The following is a 26,196-nucleotide window of genomic DNA, read 5'->3' on the forward strand; positions in this document are numbered from 1 at the left end:
GAAGGAGTTATAGAAAAGAAATCCATTATGTTTCTTGCCGGAGAAACAATGACAATTCTACAAACAATAAAACTGGAATGCTGCATGCCCCAAATCTACCACAGAGCACGGAAGCAAAGCTCTGCGCAGTAACAAATCGTTATACAAGATACACTCTTTGACAGTCCATAACAACCAAGCCTTTTGTCTTTTTTTTCGTTGTGGCTGCTGGAAATAATGGCTGGAGTCAGACTAAACTTTGAGGAAAGGAAATTCTTTATAAAGTGCTGCTGGAAGGCTGAGAACATAAGTGAAGTGCAAAGATGGCTTAGAATGGAATTTCAACACGATGCACCAACTCGAGACTCACAATTACTCGTTTGCGAGATAAGTTTGAGGAAGAAGGAACTGTTAAGGATGTCCATAAGAGCCATTTCGGAAGACCACGATCACCCAACAGCCCCACAAGAGAAAGATAAGTCATGACGCGATTTCAACAATCGCCTAGAACAGGGATGGCGAACCTATGCCGCGAACACGATTTCGGTGGCATGCCACATGAACATAATGTTTCTATATACGTTTTGTACTACAGACAATACATATCTTATAGTGTTCCACGTGTAAGAAATAAATATCGAAAATCTAAATACTAGTTACATCCGGACGTAAATATGGCAACACAGCTACACTGATAGGTCCGTAAGTCAAGTGAGATAACAGTGTCGTTTTCTGGTGGTTTTGTGTACGAACCTCGCAAACATGTTTTCGGTGCCGAAAAGAACAGAAACTTAACAAAGGTAGTGACCGGATTTTTCAAGAGCAGTGGACGAGAGAATTCGGACTGATAGAAAGATGTGTTGCCTGTGTTCGAAAACAATATTGTATCCCTCAGATGTAATGTAAAGTGCCGTTTCGATACTAATCATTCAAAAGTATTTTCCACGCCAAATGAAGAAAGAAGAGAGTTCGTGTCACAAAATATCGAACATTACACAAAACAAACTAGTTCTTTTGTACCATCTTCTCCACCAATTAATAATATCAGTGCAGCTGTTTCCATCTGTCTCACTGCATAGTACGACATGCATGGGAAATTGCTTTCTGACGGCGAGTTCTTGAAATGAACTTCCTTATTGATGTCCGACACATTATTTGAAAACTTCCCTAACAACAAATGATTAACAGAATGAAAGGAATGCCAGCCAGATGAACTGTTGTCAAGGATAGAATAATAAGAACAAGTGAAGAAGTTTCAGAGCAATTGAAAGCTAATTTGGATAACTCCCAGATGTATGCAGTATGTTTTGATGAAAGCATGAATGTGACCTTACAAGCAAGGATAGCTGTTTTTTTTTGTTTTTTTTTCTGATTTCCTTGCGGAAATGTGATGAGGTAGAAATTAGTTAAATTATTGTTGAGCATACGAACTACGACAACATGGAAAGATAATGAAGTTAATGCAGGAAGTGAAGTCCATTGGCAATATTAATATTTTTGATTTTTAAATCTAATAATATTTATCTTTTCTCAATTTTTTTACGTCGCACGAACACAGGCTTACGACTGGGAAGGAAACCACCGTGGCCTTAATTCCGATACAGTCCCAGCATTTGCCTGGTGTGAAAATGGGAAACCACGGAAAACCATCTTCGGGGCTGCCGACAGTGGGGCTCGAACCCACTATCTCCCGGATGCAAGCTCACAGCTGCGCGCCCCTAACCGCGAGGCCAACCCGCCTGGTAATAATATTTAATGACGAAGTGTGTTACAATGGAAGCTTATTATTTATTTATTTACAAATAATAATATGTATTGTCAAAACTTACATATTTAATTTTTTTGTAGTATTTGCAAAATATGACCACGGATCATGCAATCAAATGTATTTACAGGATATATATCTAATAATAAATAAATAAATAAATCAGAAAAAGTAACATATTATGGAACACAATTGGGAATTTGAAAAGGAAGGCGCGGGGAGGGGGGGGGGGGGTATTGTAGGTTGTAGCCATTCCTTAAATAAAAATAACAAGTGGCACACTATTTGGAAAAGTTCCCCCTTCCCTGGCCTAGAAAATCTGTTCGGCAAGCGGCTCGTGATACAGGAGTTCCAAAATCGAGCGTCCATCGCATTTTGAAGCGTGCCCAATGGAGAAGTTTTATTCCTACGTTATTTTATTCTTAATGAAGATGATGACAGGAGAACTGATTTTGTGAGTGGTACCAAACAAAATCTGCAGAGGACAATCAATTCTCATACAAGATTGTTCCAAGTTAAATGGTTCCATTAATCGTCACAATTGCACCTACTGGGCAGCTAACAGTCCTCATGTGACAATGGAACACCATGTGAACTTATCTGGAGTCACAGTGTGGTGTGGTTTGTCAGCATTTGGTTTAATTGGACCTTTATTTTTTGATGATACCGTTAATGGTCCAAATTACCCCAACTTGCTACAAGAATACGCTATACCACGCATACAAGAGATGTTTAGGAATGAAGATTGGCACTGCCAGCAGGATGGAGCACCTCCCCTCTACCATCGGGATGTAGGGGCCTATCTTGACGGCCACCTGTTCGGTAGGACGAAGAGGAAGTATCGAATACCCTCCACGCTTACCGGATTTGACCCCATGGATTCTTTTGTGGGGGTATGTTAAACACAACGTTTACACTACAAAACCATCTTTTTTGTTTTTTTGCTAGTTGCTTTACGTCGCACCGACACAGATAGGTCTTATGGCGACGATGGGACAGGAAAAGCCTAGGAATGGGAAGGAAGCGGTCGTGGCCTTAATTAAGGTACAGTCCCAGCATTTACCTGGTGTGAAAATGGGAACCACGGAAAATCATCTTCAGGGCTGCCGACAGTGGGGTTCGAACCCACTATCTCCCGAATACTGCATACTGGCCGCACTTAAGCGACTGCAGCTATCCAGCTCGGTCAAGAGTTCTGAAGTTGCTTCCGAAGATAAACTTCCAGAGCTCGAGTTGATTCCCTTTAATGTTCGGTCCTGGACTTTAACATTACTCGATTTCGTTCCCGTATTACGCCTTGAATTGTGCAATAGTTACATCGGGAACTGGTGTATCTTGATCAGTCGAGAGAAATATTCAGTCCCTTTTGTTAACTATTGAATTCTTAAATAAGGAATCAGAAATCGAAGAGCTACTAACGTCTTTATTTGACATTTCTCTTGTCAACACAAAAAATAGAATCTTGTTTTGTTGAGGACCTAATGGCTATCAAACTCATACATGTGAGGATAACCCCCTGTGGGTGAGGGCGGTAGAATAACACATCACCTGCCTAAAAGGCGCCCCAAGGGCTGTCAACTTGGGAGCGTGGGTTAGCGATCACGGGGCCCTGAGCTGAGTCCTGGCATTGCTTCTACTTAATTGTGCCAGGCTCCTGACTTTCATCTATCCTATCCAATCTCGCTTGGTCAACTTTTGTTCTTTTCTGACCCCGAAATATAGAGGATGGTTGCCTACTCTTAAAACAATAATCACCACCACCACCTGTAAAGTTAGATTAAATGTTTGTTCATCTCTCTTACACATTGCTGCAGACCAATAGCGTAGGAGGGGTGGGGGGTTATAGTTACAAAATGATGATAAAACATAAAGAAGGTACTTGTGCGTGTGTCGTCTTACAGACATCAACACAAGTGAACTATGTTGATATTCAGATTGCAGTAAACTACAAAATCTTACATTAAAATACAAAACAAGAACAACATGATCAAGGTCAACAGTTTTACACGGAATGGTATGTTCAAATTACAATTTAAAATACAACTTTCGAGACCTCTTAGAAAATAGATTCGAGAGATCTGTTGGTTTTACAAATTGTGTTTCTGTGAATCTTCAGAAGAGCCAATTCACTGAGTCGACTTCCACTCATTTATTGTCAATTTATATTTATTTTCTTTTGTAAAAATTATATGGGGGGGATGGTTCTGACCCCCCAGTACCACCCCCCACCCTCCATCCCACCCCCGTCCTTGGCTACGCCCCGGCTGCAGACAGCTTGTATCCACCTGACCTGCAATTTGGACGGAATTCTCAAGTTCATCAGAACGTACGAAGTACCGGCACTAATTGCTGTTAATCTTTTCATAGAAAATCGAATGGATGGTTTTGCGCTCCATACCCGAATACATTCAAATTGACAGATATCCTCAAGAAAATTTGGTGCGACACTTGCATCAAAAATTAAGGAGCAAAGATAAAACCAGGACTACAAAAAAGATTCAGAGTATTCATTTTTGCAACACGTTATCAATTTTTACCATTCACGACTTAAACATAAATTTTAGACTAGTTCATTTTACACATAGCGTAATTTAATTATATTAGCTCGAAGCTGGGGAATATCAACTACAGTCGCAGTAGACAGTGTTCATAATGGAAAATGTTTACTGGGGGACGTACACCTGTACTGACCCTTCAACTGTTTGGGATCCAACTCGAGTGTACGTATGCCCAACTCTTGTCGCGTTTCTTTACGGGGTCACGTATAAAATCGGATAATAGCGTTTTTTTTACGAACGGATGTCCTTCCTGACGTCAACCTCACCAGAGGAGTTAATTAGATAAACTGAATGACGCGATATGTGATAGTAGGAAGGGAGAGGGTGAAACCCGGTATCGCCAAGTACCGTAGCCCACTCTCGTAGTACAATGCAAACGTCTCCATCCGACTGACAAAGTGGCGGTGGCGGTGATTACTGTTATAAGAGGAAGTACAGCTGGGCAACCATCCTCTATATAACAGTAATCAGAGGGAAAAAATGGAAGGGATCCGACACTTCGAAATATGAAGGTATCGGTCAAAGAAAGACAAGGGCCACGAAGGGCGTGAAAATGAAAACTCCCTAGGCCTCGAGTGCTCTAATACCGTCGGGGTCGTAAAAGAACAAGAGTTGACCAAGAGTGGTCATACAGGATAAATGAAAGTGAGGAACCTGGCACAAGTAAGGGGAAACAATGCCAGGACTCAGCTAAGGGCCCCGTGCTCGCCAACCCGCCGGAAAAAATCACCACCCTCACTCCATATGAACACTGCAGAGAAGTGTGGAATAATTCAGGCTTTTGGCACGCAATCTAGTGACTAGAAATTGGAGGCTATACCACGCCACCCACCACTTCTCTTACCCTGCCGGCCAACATTCTGACGATGAACATTTTTCGACGAACAGGACTCGAGCCGGCTAACAACGGTGTCAGATCACATAGAGTTAATGATCTTAATGATCTTGGCCACCCGACGGGTTAGGGATCCAACTCGAGTATCACTACAAAGAGATTTGGGACCCAACCGCAGGCCAGCCCTCCAAGAACAGGTGCGCCAGTTAAACGAGATAAGGAAAAAAAAAAAAAAAAACTGGCAAACATTGGGAGGATTTCTTTGACAATGATAGCAAATCACATCGAGATAACTTTTCATGCAAGAGCATTTTGGATACAAGAATAGATTTGCCGTGTATCTTCCTTAGAATGTCTAAAAATATAATATCTGTAATCAAGGATTCCAGTATCGCCCTTAGAACAATTCATGCATTTCACGCTAATAAAGAAATTCAGTTTTGAGAAGAGGACTTAGTATTATTAACATCTAAAAACAACGGCGATTTTAAAAAAAAAAAGACACTCACGTGATGATAGTCCCAGCAAGCATGGCCATCTAAAACTTATCGTCTGACATATGTTTCCTTATTACACAGTCCACATCCTCCTTCCTGTTTCCTGCTCGGTTCTCTACTGTCGATTTAATGGAACGGTCTGGTTCTTAAAACAAACGTATCTTAAACAACGCTGGCCTTCAAGGGAGTAGGCACAGGATTAACTACCGTATAGTAGTTTCTTATATTAGTTTCTTACAACTTTTTTTTGTCTGTTGTATCACAATGATACACTGTTAGTATCTTCTAAGAAATCCTTGAGAGTGTACACTACTTAATATTTGACGACTATTCCTATCACCCGTTGTTTACAAGTGAATACCGATAAGCGAACTAGTCGATTCAAACTTCATCGGTGTACACCATACAGTTGTACACAACTTCATTTATCTTTCGAGGCGTGAAAATACAAGTAAAACAAAGCCTTCTGCGATCGAGCGTGCATAGCATGTCGATGAGCGTGCAAGGCAGGGGGGATACGCGGAAGCTTCATATTTCCACCGATAGATCGCAGAATAGAATATAAAGCCTTGCTAGCTATGTTGTGCAATATTAAATTTTCTCACTTTCTTATATTATAAAGTTTCAATCCGTTTCAATCACGATACGTCTCGCTCATTTCCTGAGATAATGGTACAAAAGAAAGAGAGGAACAAATGAAAGAAATAAACAGGTACGGTAATAAAAATAATCATGTGATAAAACTGGTTAATAAAGTTATTATGTTATCATAACCAACTTTACTGTAACTACGATACACAGAGATGAATTTCTTACACGACACACTCAACATAATATAGCTACTAATGTTGTAAAGAGATAAACTTTGTAATAACTTACTTTGTTTATAGCGAGTAGGCCTAATCTCGGAAATCACTCAACCGACGTCAGTCATTGTCTGTGGATCAGTGGTAGATAGCGGGTTCTTGCCCAGCAGAGGTACGGTAATCGGAATTTTGAAGGGCGGGGAAAAAGTCCATTCGACACTCCATGGTGGCATGTAAAAGATCTCTGGTAATACATTTGATGTTCACCCAAAAACATTCATTAAAACTCAGCCTTAGACGCCCAAGAGAAATTCGGTTTAATCTGCCATCTAGTAGGCCTAGAGTAAAACGGAACGTCGAAATTGACGAGCAGACAGCCAGAAGGCGACAAACTACTGTGTTCACACGGTAGCAGATGACATACGTTTATAATAATAATAATAATAATAATAATAATAATAATAATAATAATAATAATAATAATAATATACACCAAGCTGTACCTAATTAAGGCCACGGCACGGCCGCTTCCTTCCACTTCCTAGGCCTTTCCTATCCCATCGTCGCCATAAGACCTATCTGTGTCGGTGCGACGTAAAGCAAATAGCAAAAAAAAAAAAAAAAAAAATAGCAAGTTGCTTTACGTCGCACCGACACAGACAGGTCTCATGGCGACGATGGGACAGGAAGGAGCTAGGAGTAGGAAGGAAGCGGCCGTGGCCTTAATTAGGTACAGCTTGGTGTAAAAATGGGAAACCACTTAAAACCATCTTCAGGGCTGCCGACAGTGGGGCTTGAACCCACTATCTCCCGAATACTGGAAACTGGCCGCAATTAAGGGACTGCAGCTATCGAGCTCGCTTAAAATAAAACACATAATAAATAAACCCATGGCGCAACAGCCCCGAAGGGCCTTGGCCTACCAAGCGACCGCTGCTCATCCCGAAGGCCTGCAGATTATGAGGTGTCTTGTGGTCAGCACTACGAAACCTCTCGGCCGTTATTGGTTTTCTAGGCCGGTACCGCCTTATATTGTTGAAATAAAATATCTAGTAAGCATGGGTTTGAATTAATTTTCCTTATATCTAAATAACTTTATCCATTTTGAACATCATAATATCCTGGGACAGGAGATGTGCCGAGCGAGTTGGCTAAGCAGTTCGAGCAATGGTGTTGGGGTAAATTTTGCTGTGGAAGGTGGTGGTGGTGGTGGTGATAACTGTTTTAAGAGGAAGTACAACTAAGCAACCATCCCTGTATGTATGTTTAGTCCTCAGCCCGAAGGCTGGATGGATCCTCAACAGTTCCGCCATCAGCTGTCATAGATGGCCTAGGCATCACTGAAGAGGCGTACTAGGGAAATGAGGAGTGAGGTAGTTTCCCGTTGCTTTCCTCGCCGAATCAGAAGTTGCTATTACATATCAGTCTGCCAAGCCCACTGAAATGCATGCACTAACTGACCCTATGAGCAATATTTTCATACCATTCTTAGCAGGGACTGGCTGCAAAAGGAATGGCATTACTAGCATCACTCATACCTCAGTCACTTTCATTTTGTCCAAACCAAGGATAAAGCTGAGACAGATCAATGAAAGTAACAACATTGCTTTAGCCTATACCAGAAGACATAGCCTAGTGCACTGTAAACACTAGGTCCTGCCAGCAAAGGCACCAACCATCCCTATATAGCACTAATCAAAGAGAAATGGAAAGGATTCGACACTTCGAAAAATGATGGTATCGGCCAAAGACAAGGGCCACGGAGGGCGTGAAAATGAAAGACCCCTTAGGCCTCGAGTGCTCTAATACCGCCGGGGTCGGAAAGTGGTGATGGTGATTAGGCTTTTAAAAAGTGCAACTGGGCGACCATCCTCTATATCAGTAAAATGAAATGGCGTATGGCTTTTAGTGCCGGGAGTGTCCGAGGACAAGTTCGGCTCGCCAGATGCAAGTCTTTTGAGTTGACTCCCGTAGGCGACCTGCGCGTCGTGATGAGGATGAAATGATGATGAAGACGTCACATATACCCAGCCCCCGTGCCAGAGAAATTAACCAATTATGATTAAAATTCCCGACCCTGCCGTGAATCGAACCCGGGACCCCTGTGACCAAAGGCCAGCACGCTAACCATTTAGCCATAGAGCCGGATTCTATATCAGTGGTGCTCAACTTAATTTTCGGGCGGGCCGAATGGCAGATTCCTAATCGAACCGCGGGACACATCATTCTATAACAACCTCCGCCCCCTGCCCGACATTCCCTAACACACACCCAGGTCCCCCCTTCTTTAATCACCAACCAATCAACCAACCTCTCACGTGGCTATTGGACAATACAAACAATAACCTGACATGCAACACAAAAGAAAATGAGAAAAGTAAACAACACTCTGTAACTTGGGACAAACTTACCAATTAATGAGAGGTCTGCGCCTTACGGCACGGCACACTGTCCACGTTTCTACGTTTGGAAAAGGGACAGTCTCCTTCACAAATGAATTATTAAAACGACTTTAAATATCAGTAGTTAGTAAGAACGTTAGTTCACACTAAAGTAGTACACCACAATGAACTTCCCAAACGCACTTTCCGGCTGTAAACTGGCCATTTCCTGTGGATGTCCCAAGATAACTGTACCTATATAATCCCCCGTGGAATGCAGCAGGTCCGCCTCTGTGGTGTAGTGGTTAGTGTGATTAGCTGCCACCCCCGGAGGCCCGGGTTCGATTCCCGGCTCTGCCACGAAATTTAGAAAGTGGTACGAGGACGGCTGGAACGGGGTCCACACAGCCTCGGGAGGTCAAATGAGTAGATGTGTGTTCGATTCCCACCTCAGCCATCCGCTGACGGCCGCTTCCTTCCCTCTTCCTTGTATATCCCTTCCAATCTTCCCATCCCCCATCAAGGCCCCTGTTCAGCATAGCAGGTGAGGCCGCCTGGGCGAGGTACTGGTCATCCTCCCCAGTTGTATCACCCGACCTAATGTCTCACGCTCCAGGAGACTGCCCTTGAGGCGGTAGAGGTGGGATCCCTCGCTGAGTCCGAGGGAAAATCCAACCCTGGAGGGTAAGCGGGAAGTCTGCAGCTGTAATTCCAAGAAATGAATGGATAAAATCGAACCGTTACCTAATTTTAAGGTGGAAATAATTATGCATCTTACGAGAACTTCGCGGCAGCGCAATGAAAGAAATTCGATTTTCCTTTCCTTTCACCTTAAATTACAAAAAAGTTCTTACTATGTTTTTCGGTATCTATCAAAAATATAAACTGAAACTTAAGAACATTATAAAAACTCGGCCAGGGAGTCACTGAAGATGCCGTATCTTGGACAGCCCTATTCTGTATAACATTAATCAGAGGGGGAAAATGGAAGGGATCCGACACGTCCAAAAATAAAGGTATCGGCCAAACAAACACAAGGGCCACGAAGGGCATGAAAATGAAAAACTTCCTACATACGTAATACCGTCGGGGTCGGAAAAATACAAGAGTTGACTAAGGGAGGTCGGTTAGGGTAGATGAAAGTGAGGAGCCTAGCACAAGTAGGTGGAAGCAATGCCAGGACTCAACTAAGGGCCATGCGCCATGTACTTGCAAACCTACGCTCCCAAGTTAAGAGTCCTTGGAGCCTCTTTTAGTCACCTCTTACGACAGGCAGGAGATACCGTGGGTGTTATTTTACCCCCACCCACAGGGGTTTTAGTTGTGGGAGAACGGTGTATAGGGTGGTGGGGCGAGCTATGGAATAGTCCCCTGTATAGTGGACGGTCCAGGTGTCCTCCATCACACCTTCCACCCCCCACCCCCACCCCCCGGAAAACATTTGACAATTGAGAATAAAACCAATTCAGTTACTAAAAAAAATCACGCTACACCGAAAAGCATACAATCATGGATATGCCCTGTTATAGTGTGAGGAGTGTAGCCTCGTGGTGAACGTGACAACATCATGGCGCAACGATGCCATTGGGACCCCGTTTTGCAGGGTAGAATACTCGGCCGCCTGGAAGTAGGCCAGACACTGACCGAAGTCGCCGTATCCTTGAATGTGCCACAAAGTGTCATTTCCAGGCTTTGGAGACGATTTGGAGACACAGAAGATGTTAGTCGTAGGTCAGTACCAGGTCGACCAAGGGTAACCACGACACAGAAGGACCGAAATCTCGCCTTAACCGCCCGACGAAATCGGAGTGCAACTGCAAGACAATTGTCGGCGGAGCTTGCAGCCGTCACAGTGGTTGCCGTTTCCAGGCAAACTGTAGACCGGAGGCTCAGAACAGCAGGGCTGTTTGACCGACGTCCAGCGGTGTGCGTCCCGCTCACTCCAGCACAGAGACGGGCCCGTTTACTGTGGAGCCGTCAACATCGAACGTGGACCATGAATGTGCTCTTCACAGATGAATCCCGCTTCAGTTTGCAGAACGATTCCCGTCGCACATTAATCTGGATAGAACCGGGTAGCCGATACAACCACAGGAACATCGTGGAACGGGAACAGTATGGTAGTGGTCGCGGCGTCATGGTGTGGAGCGGCATCGTGTTGAATGGCCGTACGGACCTGCACATCTTCATGGGTGGTCCGAGGAACACCGTTAACGCTCAGAGATAGAGGGAGGAGGTACTGAGACCACATGTTCGACTCTTCAGTGGTGCTGTTGGTCCAGACTTCCTCTTAATGGACGATAATGCCCGACCGCATCGCGCTGCTCTGGTGGATGAATTTCTGGCTGGGGAAGACATTCATTGCATGGACTGGCCAGCGAGTTCTGCGGATCTGAAACCTGTAGAACATGCCTGGGACGAATTTGGGAGGCGAATTGCAGCCCGAGGACCCTCCAAGACCTTCGTATTGTCCTTTCGGAGGAATGGGATCGACTGCAACAAGAGCTCTTGGACCATCTGATAGAGAGCATGCCACATCGCTGCGAAGCATGTGTGGCCGTTAGGGGTATCCGTACACCCTATTAACAGCATATTTTGTTGTGCAAGAAATTGCCAAGTTTTGTTAGCTGTTGTCAAAGGTTTACCTTAGCTATCAGAACCTTTCTGACACTGTTTTTTTGGACAAGTTGTGTAACATGATGTGTGAGTCAGCTTCCGTTTGTTCAGCAATCCGTCTGACATTCCTATCAGGCGGTTATGGCCTTGTTGAGTGGTTATGCTTAACTTTTGGACACTAGTGTAGTTTGTAATATGACGCCCAAATACTTGAAGCTCGATATATTCTTCAGAGGACTCCCGTGTATGTAAAACTCTGATGCTTTTCCATCTTTTCTAAACGTCATTGAGACTGTCTTGTCATAGTTTAAGTGAAGTTTGTTCTCTTGCGTCCACTTCACCACAGCATCGAGTATGTCTTGCGGTTCCTCCCTGGACTTCGAGGCAAGCACGATGTCGTCCGCATACGTATACAAGGTGGTGGGAAACAACGTGAACAGGATATATGAACGTTAGAGGTTTAGACATTCTGATAAGTAATTAAAAAAAAAGTAATTCGATATCCCACACCGTAGTCATTTTATCAGCTGCTCAAGTTAGTCAATCAGATCGCTTCGAGGTCGAATTTAAATGGACTTTGCAAAGGGGTGATGATGTATCTGTAACTGGCTTAACACCGGCTTGTGAGCATCAAACGCAAACACGCCGTGGGTTTCAGCCGGTCTTTGGCGAATCAATCAATCAATCAATCAATCAATCAATCAATCAATCAATCAATCAATCAATCAATCAATCAATCAATCACTACTGGTCCTCTTGAATTCCAACTTTATCTTCATATTGTGATCTTTCCTACTTTTAAAGACATCACTCAAACTTATTCGTCTATTCATGTCATTCCACGCCATCTCTCCACTGACAGCTCGGAACATACCGCTTAGTCGAGCAGCTTGTCTCCTTTCTCCCAAGTCTACCCAGCCCAAACTTTGCAACATTTTTGTAACGCTACTCTTTTGTCGGAAATCGCCCATAATAAATCGAGCTGTTCTTTGAATTTTTTCCAGTTCTCGAATCAAGTAGTCCTGGTGAGGTTCCCATACACTGGAACCATACTCTAGCTAAGGTCTTACCAGACACTTATATGCCCTCTCCTTTACATCCTTATTACAACCTTATTACAACCTTTAAATTGCCTCATAATCATGCGCAGAGATCTCTACCTTTTATTTACAATCCCATTTATGTGATTTCCTTATATTAACACCTAGATACTTACAGTGATCCCATAAGGAACTTTCACCCCCATCAACGCAGGAATTAATACTGAGAGGACTTTTCCTATTTGTGAAACTTACAACCTGACTTTTAACCCCGTTTATCCATTGTTTACTGTCCATCTTACAACATTATCGAGGCCATTTTGCAGTTGTTCACAATCATGTAACTTATTTATTACTCTATACAGAACAACATCATCCGCATAAAGCCTTATCTCTGATTCCACTTCTTTACTCATATCATTGATATACAGTATATAAGAAAACATAAAGGTCCATCCTGTCAACTAGGAGATTGGTATTCAAAGCCCTTCCCTGTTTTTTCTACTGTTGCTCTCAAGCCGGAATTAAGCCATATACAGATCTAGCAACACAGCCTCGCAAAGCCCATTTTAATTCACCGGCGAAGCGATCTGATTGGCTAACATCAACAGCTGATAAGATGTCAACAGTGCGAGATATCAAATTATTGCTTTCATTATTTTTCAGCATTACCAACCCTGTAAAGCTGATATACCCAGTTCACGTTATATCCAATCAGCCTGCATGTACTTGTTCTTTCGGTGATTTGTTCTATGATCTACAAGACTGGCAAGGACTTGCCATTGATGCTTTCACGGCCCCTACTTGTGTCCTTGTCATACACCTGTCAATGTCATAAATGTTATGTGAACCTCTTTGAATAATTCTGATGGTTCGGTCAGCTACAGCTTCGAACGCTAGCGCTGTGCCACGTCCGGGGAGCCATCTGGCGGCGAATGAACGTACCATTTTCACTTCTGTTATAACGTCTAAATTTAAAAAAAAATCATTGTTTAAGAAGCCTTTCTCTTGGACAGTCGAGATTTTCTTCTGATGACGCAGAGCACAGTTCTCTGCGAAACGTAAAGAATTTCACCTTATTTTCTTGACACGGCATAAGCCCAAAAGCCTATACGGTATCATGTCTATAGGATACACTTGGTTACACGCTTCGCCATACATGGTTTTCCTTATGAGTTGTGTAAAACCAAGAAGTTCCATCAACCAGTCACGGACTGTCTTTGCGAACGTTGTGGCAAGATCTGTGAAAGATACGATGTTGTACTTGTCAGCACGAATCTCTCACAGCCTTTTGTAAAGATGAATAATGCGATTTTAATCCTCTTTTAACCATTGGCTGCAATTAAATTTATTATTATATTCAGTCCGGAAGTGTTTGTCTGTGTGTATGTGTGCGAGGCCCAGCCAAATCTACGGCTCGCAGAGATCTGAATTTTTTAACCTAGGTGTATTCTTGGATGATTCTTTATACCTGCTTTCATTACATATTTATTTTTATTTAGTTTTAGTCGTTTTATTTATTTGTTTATTTATGTATTTATATCATATTTACCCGATGTCCATTTCAATCACTTAAAATTTTAAGGAGTATGAACATTTCGCTATACCAGCAATGAAACGTTATCATCAACATATACTAACGGCTAAGCCTTGTCGCTTTAACCATCCTCCTCTCAATCCTGCTGTTTTCTTCACTTCCTTGTAGTCTTTACATCTCATCAAGTTTCTCACATTTTCGAAGTATCTTCCTCTTCCTCTCTTTCCCAGTACTTTTCCTTCAAAGACATTTACTAGGAAGTCACTATGTCTCAGGATATGACCTACAAATTTTAACTTCCTTCTTTGGGTATCATTTAACAGTCTCCGTTGCCCATTGATTTCCTTTAGAATATCTCGAATCGTCTTTTTTTTAAATCCAGCATATTAGAGATGGCTGAAAAATTACGTAGCAGTTACTTTGTCACAGTTACATGCCTGTCACTGTCACAAATGTAACGAGGACAGAAAATAACAGGTTACCGAGTAATGACAATAGAATAACGTACTAGTGAAAACAGTAACTGGCAAGTGGGAACTGTCACTAGTAGCAGTTTAGACACAGAATGTGACCTTCAGAGTTCAGATAGTATGCATTTATTTCAAGTGAGAGCGCTTTCGTAGGAGATTGCTTTAAGTCAAATACACTATAGTGTATAATACTGTATACTCTGTAGTGTATTTGTTTAAGTTGCTGCTGACATCTGGTAACTAAAGTGTAAACTGTTATAACATATTCAACCGCTTAGGGGTAATCGTTGACTCAAACATCGCGCAAGGCTACCTAAATTATAATATTATCATATGTTTCACCCGTATATTTTTTCTTGTACCATAAATAAATTTGTATGCTAATTTTGCATATTGATATTATAGATATCATATTATAGATACCACGAACCTGCTACGCAGGCGTAGCATGGGGAGAGATGATACTTCCACGTGGCGCGTCCCAGGTGGCGGATAGGGGAGTCCTAATCGGCTTGCCGGCGGACTTGAGGGAAATAAAATACCTCTCGTGGACCAAACACACTACCCCCTGTGGATGGGGGGGACGCAGATGAAGAATACACCCAAGGTATCCCCTGCCTGTCGTGAGAGGTGACTAAAAGGGGCGACCAAGGGATGATTGAATTAGAACCATGAAACTACTTTTGATTCGTACCATCACGCGGGGAACACCATAGGTTGCCTGTATTGCGAGTAGTACCACTATATTAGGAACGAAATAGGTTTGTGATTAGTAGCAGTATAGAGCCTGTCCTGGTGGTTTTCCAGTACCCGTGCGTCGTACCCATGTGAGCAACACCGCGGGTCTGGGCGTTGCCTGTGAGTTGTACCACTATATGAGCGACACCGTGGGTCTGTGTTGCCTGTGATTAGTGCCCACTATGTGAGGAACACCACGGGGCCCGTGGGACCGGCACCCGTGACTAGTACACCTAGGTGAGGAAACTCATCGGTTTGCGTTGGCTGTAAGTGGCGCCATTGTGTGCGAAACACCATAGGTCTGCGTTACCTGTACGAAGTACAATACTTGTGAGTAGTACTATCTTGTGTGGAACACCGTGAGTCTTTGCTACTTTTGATTAGTATCCCAACATGACAAATACCATGGCTCTACTTTACTCGCGACATGTACCATTCTGTGGGGCCTTAGACGTGGATTTTGCACCCCTTTAGACATCAAGCATCATTGTGCTTTATAAGTGGTCCCTTGGTCAGTAATACTATTATTCACGATCTTTTTTTTGTGTCTGATCCATTGTTTTTGTTTGTTTGTTTGTTTTTGTTTTTTTGTAGGGTTCATGTCCATCCATTCATTCTGCATGACATTTTTTATTTTATTTTGGTCAGTGGATGAATTTGAACTTTTGTTATTTCATTTCGTACCATCAGGGGCCGATGACCTCGATGTTAGGCCCCTTTAAACAACAAGCATCATCATCATATTATAGATAACATAACATTACTTCATTTTACTTAATCGATCCTCTTATACCGGTTTGTGTCGAGGTTCGGCAGACAGATCATCATGTTTTCATGTCTTCTATCCTTGATCGGGGCATTGTCAAACTCACTCCTCTAGTTTTCAGAAAAGACGCCATGTTGTCTTCTCATTTCATCCGTTGGCTCCCTCTCGTTGACTTTATAGCAAATAGGAATGCGTGTTTTGCTGCACCGACTTTCAACAGTGTAGTGATGCGTGCGCGCATATGCGAGTGAATGAATGGGACTTCGCAACACAGCTGTAAGGAGACAAGTTCGAAGCCGTTTGACCAATGAAAGGCGAGTAACGTTGGACGTTATTTTTAACTGTTACTTTCCACGGTTACTTTATTGTAGCAGTGACAGATGTAGCTGTTACACAAATATAACCGTTTGTCACACCTCTACAGCATGTCCTGATCATTTTCCTCCAAATCCACATTTCATTTGCTTCCAATTAATCTCTTTCCTCTTTTTCCAATAGTCCAGCTTTCACAACCATAAAGCAATACACTCCAAATGAAGGATTTTACATAAGCCTTTCTTGTTTCTAAAATTATTTGGGTATTTGTTAAAAGATTTATTTTATTTTAAAAGGTCTGTTTAGCAAGAGTTGTTCTTCTTTTAAAATAATGTAATTCATGCAATTTGTGTAGAAATGGTGTGTGTTAATAAATATAATGCTTTTTTTAAAGTTTGCTTTTAAATAAATGGTTTTAAAACATCTAACGGTTGAATTAATAAACGCGGGCGAAGCCACGGGCACAATCTGGTATATAAATAAATAAATAAATAAATAAATAAATAAATAAATAAATAAATAAAACTCTTTTAGACATCTAACGTTATCATTTCCACTTAATGGTAGGGTGGCCAGCATTCATAAACACGCATTGATAGTCGTAGCTGCCATGCATAACCAGGCGTAACTAGTAGCACGGTTTGGAGTGACTTACCTAACATCACTTGTTGCATTATGTTAGAGTATAGTATGTCACCTTTTGTCCATCCTCTATCATTCATGGCGTCTGTAGAGTGGACATTTTATTCTATTTTCATCCGGTTGTCTCGTCGGAGTGGCAGTAGTTTCCTCTCTTGACTGGTTGATGATAGCATTTAGTGGCACCTCAAGTCCTCAATGAAAAAGGTTTCTCTTGCAAATTCATATGCAAACCTTGAGGGCGCGTTTTTTGCTATTCTGAGGGCTCTTTTTCGGAAGCGGGCTTTTACTTTTTCTATTGTCTCTAGATCTTTGATAGCTAGGAATTCCTAGATCAGTTCCAATCTGTACATGATAATTGGTACTATGTATCGTTGAAGAGAGTCATAGCTGTATTCAGAAAGAGCTTCGTTATATTCTTCCAATCGTACATGGCTCGACATGCCTTCTGCACTGACAAGGCTGGCGATACATGGATTACACCACAGAACATGCAAGTGAACCCAACAAAGACTGTTTATGTAATTTGGTGTGATCAGTTCTGTATCACTTCTCCTGGTGCAAGAATCGTAAGAGAACCCTCCTAGATTTAGCAGAGACTAACCACCCACAATTCTTTATGTACATTTGTATGCTCTTATTAATTAATAAATATGTCACCCGACAACAACCGTTAATGTTAAAGATAGATTTTGCTACTTGTAATGTTGGTATTTCTCTGGTTAACGTCAGGGTAGGCTTTGTCTATGATGTTGCAGTTCAAAGAAAATAATTGACACATGGCCGTGTAAGGATGGAATTGAGTGAGGTTATCTTACTGAACTCCGTCAGAACTTCAAAAGTTTGATGTGCCAAAGAAATAGAAATGAGTGATTTTTGAGTTTAAGAGATCAAGGTTGAACCTCTTGAACTGAAGCTTCAATGAACCGAGTGTGAATGTCTCGTAAGTGTTAGCTGTCAGCGAAGGACTGATGACGACTTTCAGGATCATTTGTGATATTTAGGAAAGGACTGAAAATGGCTCAAACATGCTTCCAAGTAATTTTAATCGTTGTCTTTGTTAGCACAGGGGCTCTGAACACGCTGACAGCAAAATGGGCCGATAGAACTAATGTGATGTCAATGGATGGCGAAGAGAGATATTTTCACCATCCGTACTTTCAATCCTTGTGCATGTTTTTAAGTGAAATGTGTTGCTTGGCTTTGTTTAAAGGCCTCTCTGTCTATTATCGCCATAAGGAGGACGGACTCCAGTATGAGAAAGCACTAACGAAAGGAAGTCGGAAATTCAACAGAGTTCTTCTGTTACCACCAGCTGTCTGCGATTTAGTTTCGACAACGCTCTTGTTAACTGGTTTAATTCTAACTTATGCTTCATCTTACCAAATGCTGAGAGGCGCTGGCATTATTTTTGTTGCAATTCTTGCTCGAATTTTCCTTAACCATATATTAATCGTACGAGAATATGTTGGTATTATCTTGGTTATATTTGGTCTTGTTTCTGTAGGTCTGGCAGATGCTGACATATTTCATTTTGAACAACGTTTAGACGAGAGTGAAAACACTACTATTATAGAGAAAGGCGTGGGCCATGTTATTCTTGGCGATATGTTGGTCATTGGAGCTAATTTTATTGCTGCTATCCAGTTCGTCTGGGAGGAGAAGTATGTATCTGGCCTGGATATACCGGCACTGCAGGCTGTTGGTTGGGAGGGGTTTTTTGGGTTCGTACTCATGGTTTGCCTCATGCTTCCTCTCCATTTCATCCCGATGGGGAAACCATTCAGTGATAATTCACGAGGAACTATTGAAGATCTTCCCGATGCATTTGTACAGATGGTAAACAATCCTAACATCATTATTACTATGGTTCTCTATTCCGTTAGTATTGCATTCTATAATTACGCTGGTATTAGTGTCACCAAAGAACTTTCTTCCACAACTAGAACGGTATTGGATTCGCTAAGAACATTCATAATCTGGATGGTTTCTATATTCCTTATCTGGGAAACATTTGACTGGCTCCAGCTTCTAGGCTTTGTTTTACTAATTTTGGGTAATTTCATCTATAACAACGTTCTCATATTCCAGACATATGCCAAGTGTGCCAATCTATTACGTAAAAAACGACCAACTTCAGAAGAAGATCACCCTAAAGAAGAAACAACTCAAATGGCTGCTGTACGTGAGCCAACTGTCGAACAGCCGTAATGCATTTGCTATTTTTGTTAACAAAGCAGCAAAACTCAAGCGTAGCCGGCATTCAGGAAGAAGAAAAGCATCAGGAAAAACACGCAAAAAACACAGATATCCTACAAATTTCAACGACTATAACTTAGTCCTATTCTGGTGAATCATTTCTGGAAGATACCCGTGTAGATAAGAATTTTTTTAAAACAATTCCTTATGAATAAATATTTTGCAAACTGGTAAATTCGTGGTATCCTCTACCAAAAGTTGTTAAATCTCACAAATCTCTTTCACAGGAAGGAAAGGAAAAACTAATAGCAGGACTCAAGAGGTATTGAGGATGAAAGCGAGCATCCAAAAAGAACTAGTCATAAGCCCTCCCTGATCGGCTTAAATCACTAATAATAAATCAATGAATAATTGTCTTCTGTATAAATGAATAATTGTATCATAAAATGTGGTAATGCCAGTTAAGTATCACCTACTCATACTTAATAGAATTATGGAATGACCCGATCCACTAGAGATGGCTGAAAAATAACGTAGCAGTTACTTTGTCACAGTTACAGTTACACTGTTACAAATGTAACGAGGGTAAAAAATAACAGGTTACCGAGTTACGACAACAGAATAACGTACTAGTGAAAACAGTAACTGGGAAGTGGTAACTGTCACTAGTAGCAGCTTACAGACACAGAATGTGACCTTCAGAGTTCAGATAGTACAGATGTCTTCCAAGTGAGAGCGCTTTCGTAGGAGATTGCTTTAAGTCAAATACACTATACGTAGTGTATAATATACTCTACTCTGCCTGCTGCCATTTCTTGATGGATACAGTACTTTTGCATCCATCTCTTGGCACAGGCCAGAGTAAAGTGTAGCTTCCACCGAAGTTCCAGTCAACATCCATGGCTGTGACAATATGGAAGCTGCTGGGGGTATGGGTGGTGCTGAGTAATGACATTCGGAGCACGACTAGTGCATCTGAGTGTTATGAAAGGTGTTGCTCATAGGGTCAGTCGTGCTGCTATAGTACTTTCTGACCCAGTGAGGAAAGCAATGGCAAACTACCTCACTCCTCATCTTGCCTAGTACGCCTCATTTTGGTGCTGCCATTGGTTTTTGGGGTTTCCTTATAACCGCATAACCTTTGGTGGTGCTATTTGAGGATCCAACCAGCCTCTGGGCTGATGACCTGACAGACAGACAATATACTCTACAGTGTGTTTAAGTTGCTGCTGTCATCTGGTAACTAAAATGTAAATTGTTTAGACATATTCAACTGCTCAGGGGTACCGTAATCGTTGACTCAGACATCGTGCAGGGCTACCTACATTATGATATGTTTCACCCGTATAATTTTTCTTGTACCATAAATAAATTAGTATGCTAACTTTCCATATTGATATTATAGATAACATAACATTACTTCATTTTACTTAATCGATCCTCTTGTACCGGTATGTGTCGAGGTTTGGCAGACAGATCTTCTTTTTTTCTTGTGTTCTATCCTTGATCGGGGCATTGTCAAGCTTACTCCTCTAGATTTCAGAAAATACGCTATGTGTCTTCTCATTTCACCCGTTGTCTCCATCTCGTTAACTTTATAGCAAACAGGAATGCGTGTTTTGCTGCACCGACTTTCAACAGTGTGGTGATGCGTGCGCGCATGTGCGAGTGAATGAATGGGACTTCGCAACACAGCTGTAACGAGATAAGATTGAAGCCATGACCAGGCTGTGACCAATAAAAGATGAATACGTTGGACGTTATTTTTAACTATTACTTTTCACAGCTACTTTATTGTAGCAGTGACAGATGTAGCAGTTACACAAAAATAATCAAATAACCGTTTGTTACACCTCTACAATCCACTTTTGTTAATAGGTAAACTTCCTGCACTCTGCTTGGCAAATCTCTGCTCGTTATTCTTGAAAGGAAAAACTGCCCAGTGTTGCCAGATTAGATGTAAGTAGAGGCTGTAGTTGATGGCCGATGCCTGACAAGGTTGTCCGTTTTCCTCTAGAAGTGAAAAAGGTAGGTCTTAACTGTACGAACACTGAATTTTCCTATAAAGACTCGTGCGAACTTCTAAAGTAGGAGTGATAAATTTGAACTCCCCTTTACCTGCGTCTCTTCGTTTGACCACGAAATTATCGTACAAGCTTCGATACAGCAAATTCAGCCAATTACTTGAATTGTTTTCTCCTAGTAGTATCACGATGATTCAGAACATCACAATGAAGATCTAATTTCACCCGTATTCCATTTCACAAGTGTCTGGTTTTTATCGTTGTCATTAATGGTAGAAATTATTTCTACATTCAAATGACAGACTACAAGGAGAGTGACAATAACACTGTACTTCGAAGAATTTTGAAGAGCGAAAGTTTCTTGGCACTTTGTGCCATTCTCGTGATGCCTAAACGTTTTTATGCACTCTTTGAGAAAACCATATTAGTAGTCCACTTGCTAACCCTGCTAAACGTACAATAAACGTAACGAAAATGGCAAAAATGTCTTACGGCTAATTCCTAAGAGATACATTATTCAATTCTTTTCTTCAAATCAAGAATACATTCTTTGATTTTCGAACTATAGTAATTTAAAGTTCATGGATAGCAAGTTTTGCAAGTGGAAGTCATACTTGGCAGGTTTTGCATCTACATCGATGCCCATCTTGAATGCATTATGATTTGCATAGCTTGTCAAATTTGATTTCAACTTGTAAAACATAGCAGATCTGACTTCTTTCTTGTCTACGTATTTTTAACTCATTTTTAAGTGTTATAAAATACAAGAGGCTGCAATATTACAATATTTTGGAACAAGTAACTGGGGAGGTAGTGGTGGTGGTTGAATATTGCTTTAAAAGGAATTTCAACTAAGCAACCATCCTCTATATAACACTAATCGGAAAGAAAAAAGGAAGGGATCCGACACTTCGAAAATTGAAGGTATCGGACAAAGGAAGACAATGGCCACGAAGGGCATTAAAATGAAAGAGTAACTGGGGAGTGACCGACAAATGAAATGCATTAAAATGAATTATCACAAAATATTTAATATCAAGTGGTTTTTGTCCTTGTTGAAAATTAAACCCTATTCTCTTGAACTCATTTGAACACATTAAACAATTTAGTTCCTGTTTGAGCTGAACTCGGAGGGAATGAAACAATTCTAGGAAAGAGTCAAGTAAACGTTTATAATAGTAAAGTAACTTAACAAAATTAGCTCTTTTCATGGTCCGGATACCATGATGACCATGATTTGCAAAACAGAAAAGAAAAACGGCAATCATTAATTTTGAGAACGCAAAACAGTTACAATCATATTGACCAAAAATATTAACTAAAACATCGTAGTGAGAGATTGGAAAAAGAAGATAGCAGACACAGGTAGTTAAACACTGCAAAAGTAATGGATTTGAAAAGTTAGTTACTGTAACAGTCGAATCTTCTTGTCTCTATATAAAATAACATGTACTGACTGACTGACTGACTGACTGACTGACTGACTGACTGACTGACTGATTCATCATCGCCGAACCAAAACTACTGGACATAAAGAAATGAAATTTTGGGGATAAATTTGTATTACAGTGTAGATGCTCACTAAAGGAGGATTTTTGGAAATTCCATCACTAAGGGGGTGAAATTTTAAATTGAGTGTATCTATATCTCAAAAACTTAAGATGTGAAAATTGGTATTTGGAATCTCCTTTTAAAACAAAAAAACACGTACCCTCTTGTTTTCGGAAATTCCTCTTAAGGGGGAGGGCGGGTTAAGGTTAAAATGGGTTGAATACCTTTTATGAGGATACTTATATCTCAAAAACTGAAGATCTTACAAACATAAAAACTGATATTCGGAATCTTCTTTAAAAATAAAGAACCACGTGTTTTCTTGTTTTTGGAAAATCTAATTAATGGGGGTGAACAGGAGTGACAAGCAGGGTGAATTAAAAAACTATATCTACAGTATATCTCAGAAACTTCCCATGTTACAGACGTGAAAATTGGTATTTGGGATCTCTTTAAAAATAAAGAAACACGCACTTTGGGGGGGGGGGGGTAAATAAAATTAACGGATAGGGGGGGGGGATCGTTTGAAAATGTGTTGAATTATTTTTATGAGGATACTTGCATCTAAAAAGCCGAAGAAGTTACAGACGTGGAAGTTGGTATTTTGAATCTCCTTTAGAAATAAAGAAACACGTACTTTTTTTGTTTTCGGAAAGTCCACTTAAGGGGGAAGGGGGATGGAAAGGAGTGAAGAAGAAGTTGAATTCGTTTCTATGAGGATACTTATATCTCAAAAACTAAAGATGTTACAGACGTGAAAACTGGATTTGGAATCTCCTTTAAAAATAAAGAAAAACATATTTTTTGTTTTCTGAAGATCCGCTTTAAGGGGGTGAAAAAATTGAAAAAGCGGGCGATTTTTTAAAATGAGTACCGGTATATCTACAGTAGCCCTATATGTCAAAAACATAATATGTTACAGACGTGAAACTTGGTATTTGGAAAGTCCTTTAAAAATAAAGGAACATGTATTTTCTTTTTGGTTTGGAAAAGGCACTTAGCGGGGGTGAAAAGAAGTGAAAAAAGAGTTGAATTGTTTTTACGAGGATACTTATATCTCAAAAACTGAAAAAGTTACAGACGTGGAAATTGGTATTTGAGATCTCCTTTAAAAATAAAGAAACATGTATTTTTTTCGACTTGAGAGAAGACTGTTTCTCATCTCACATGTAGTTCTATGTCGGATGGTCATCTTAGCTCCAAAAGGTAATATCACAAAACATGGTTTACAAAGACTTTCTGGGGTAAATGAAACTCCATTTTTCGGCGAGTTTTTATATTTTAGGGATGTTCAGATAATGTCTTAGTACAGTACCAAAGAACGATTACTTTTATAAAATTACGAAATCCACGCGAGTGAAGCCGCGGATAACTGGTAGTTGTATAAATATACTGGCAATATTCAAAACGATTGAGTAATCTCAACTTCTTCAGCATCCATCAAATCAAACACCTTTCCATCCTCGTTGTTATCTTCATTGCGAAGTAGGCGGTCCTGTTCCTCGAAAAGCTCTAAAAGAACTTGAGTTTTTCCAGCTCCTCCCAGTTATAATAATTATTATAATAATTTACAATTTGTTTTACGTCGCACCGAAAAAGATAGGTCTTATGGCGACGATGGTATAAGAAAAGTCTAGGAATGGGAAGGAAGCGGCCGTGGCCTTAATTAAGGTACAGCTCCAGCATTGGCCTGGTGTGAAAATGGGAAACCACGGAAAACCATTTTCAGGGCTGCCGACAGTGGGGTTCGAACCCACTGTCTCCCTGACGCAAGCTCACAGCTGCTTGTCCCTAACCGCACGGCCAACTCGCCCGGTGATGATAATAATAATAATAATAACAATACTACTACTACTACTACTACTACTACTACTACTACTACTGCTACTACTACTACTACTACTACTACTACTACTACTAATAATAATAATAATAATAATAATAATAATAATAATAATAATAATCTTCTGCCGCTTTTTTTCCACACCTGTGGGATCGCGAGTGCGAACTATGTCGCACATGTGGATTTGGCCCTGTTTCACGGCCGGAAGCCCTTCCTAAAGCCAACCCTATATGGAAGGATGTAATCACAACTGTGTGTGTGTCTGTGGTTGTTGGTAGTAGGGTGTGTTGTGTGAATTTGAAGAGGAGAGTGTTGGGACAAGCACAAATACCCAGTCCCCGAGCCAGAAGAATTAATCAAACGCGATTAAATCTCTGACCCGGCCGGTAATCGAACCCTGGACGCTCTGGACCGAAGGCCTCAATGCTGACCTTTCAGGCAAGAAGTGGGACTATAATAATAATAATAATAATAATAATAATAATAATAATAATAATAATAATAATAATAATAATAATAATAATAATAATTTTATTGGCTTTATGTCCCACTAACTACTTTTTTACGGTTTACGGAGACGCTGAGGTGCTGGAATTTTGTCCCGCAAGAGTTCATTTACGTGCCAGTAAATCTACCGACACGAGTCTGACGTATTTGAACACCTTCAAATACCACCGGATTGAATCTGGATCGAATCTGCCAAGTTGGGGTCAGCTAGCGCCTCAACTGTCTGAGCCATTCAGGTCGGCATTTTTATTTATGTATTTATGTATTTCTTTCTTTCTTTCTTTCTTTCTTTCTTTCTTTCTTTCTTTCTTTATATCAGTCAAAATGTTAAGAGTTTTGAATGTTTTACGCATCGATATGTGCAAAGCTGTACGATTAATGTAGCTACTGCCAGACGTCAATTTCAGGGATGTCCTGGCTGCCGAATTTTCTGAGGTAAACTGCATTTTATTTGTTTTACCTTAACTGTTTAAAGTTTACACCACTCCAGCTGATTAACGAGCTCGATAGCTGCAGTCGCTTAAGTGCGGCCAGTATCCAGTAATCGGGAGATAGAGGGTTCGAGCCCCACTGTCGGCAGCCCTGAAGATGGTTTCCCGTGGTTTCCCATTTTCACGCCAGGCAAATGCCGGGGTTGTACCTTAATTAAGGCCACGGCCGCTTCCTTCCACTACCTAGGCCTTTCCTATCCCATCGTCGCCATAAAACATATCTGTGTCGGTGCGACGTAAAGCAAATAGCAAAACAAAACAAAACAAAAAAAAAACTCCAGCTGATTAGCGAGTTCGTCTGCACGGCAGAAGTAAATGGACACTTGTAAAATCATTAAGCAGATATAACAAATAAGTACGTATATTTTCCCTTTCTCATATGCAAGACTGTGCATTTAAGGGTTACTGAGGAGTCGTTAACAAGGTACGTGTTATCTGTGTCGAGTTTCAAACACAGAACTTCCAAATAGTGTAGTAGTAGGTATATTTTTCTATCTCTTCTCGGAACAGACACGAAGTAGATTTAGAAGACCTGTTTCCAAGGAGGACGTCTTTTAGCACATCTTTCTGGACAGGTTCAATTGCGACAGGATACGCGTGAGCTCACGGAACGTGACGATAGTGGCTTCCGCCTTTGAA

At 41.0% G+C, this 26,196-nt stretch overlaps 1 protein-coding gene across 5 annotated transcripts in view; it reads right to left on the reverse strand.

Annotated features, from left to right (window-relative positions):
• The window catches only part of LOC136882342 (receptor-type tyrosine-protein phosphatase kappa), a 90,507-nt gene extending 83,898 nt beyond the window's left edge, over positions 1 to 6,609 (reverse strand). For 4 of the 5 annotated variants that reach the window (XR_010861147.2, XM_067154933.2, XM_068229520.1 and 1 more), the window contains exon 1: positions 5,647 to 6,121. The gene's annotated coding sequence lies outside the window, so the exon portion shown is untranslated. Of the gene's footprint in view, positions 1 to 5,646; positions 6,122 to 6,513 lie in introns of those variants that run through there. The other variant, XM_067154934.2, reaches the window with a different exon arrangement.
• Positions 6,610 to 26,196: the final 19,587 nt, after the last annotated feature.

The sequence above is a fragment of the Anabrus simplex genome, chromosome 10, assembly GCF_040414725.1.
Source record: "Anabrus simplex isolate iqAnaSimp1 chromosome 10, ASM4041472v1, whole genome shotgun sequence".
Taxonomy (NCBI): Eukaryota; Metazoa; Arthropoda; class Insecta; order Orthoptera; family Tettigoniidae; genus Anabrus; species Anabrus simplex.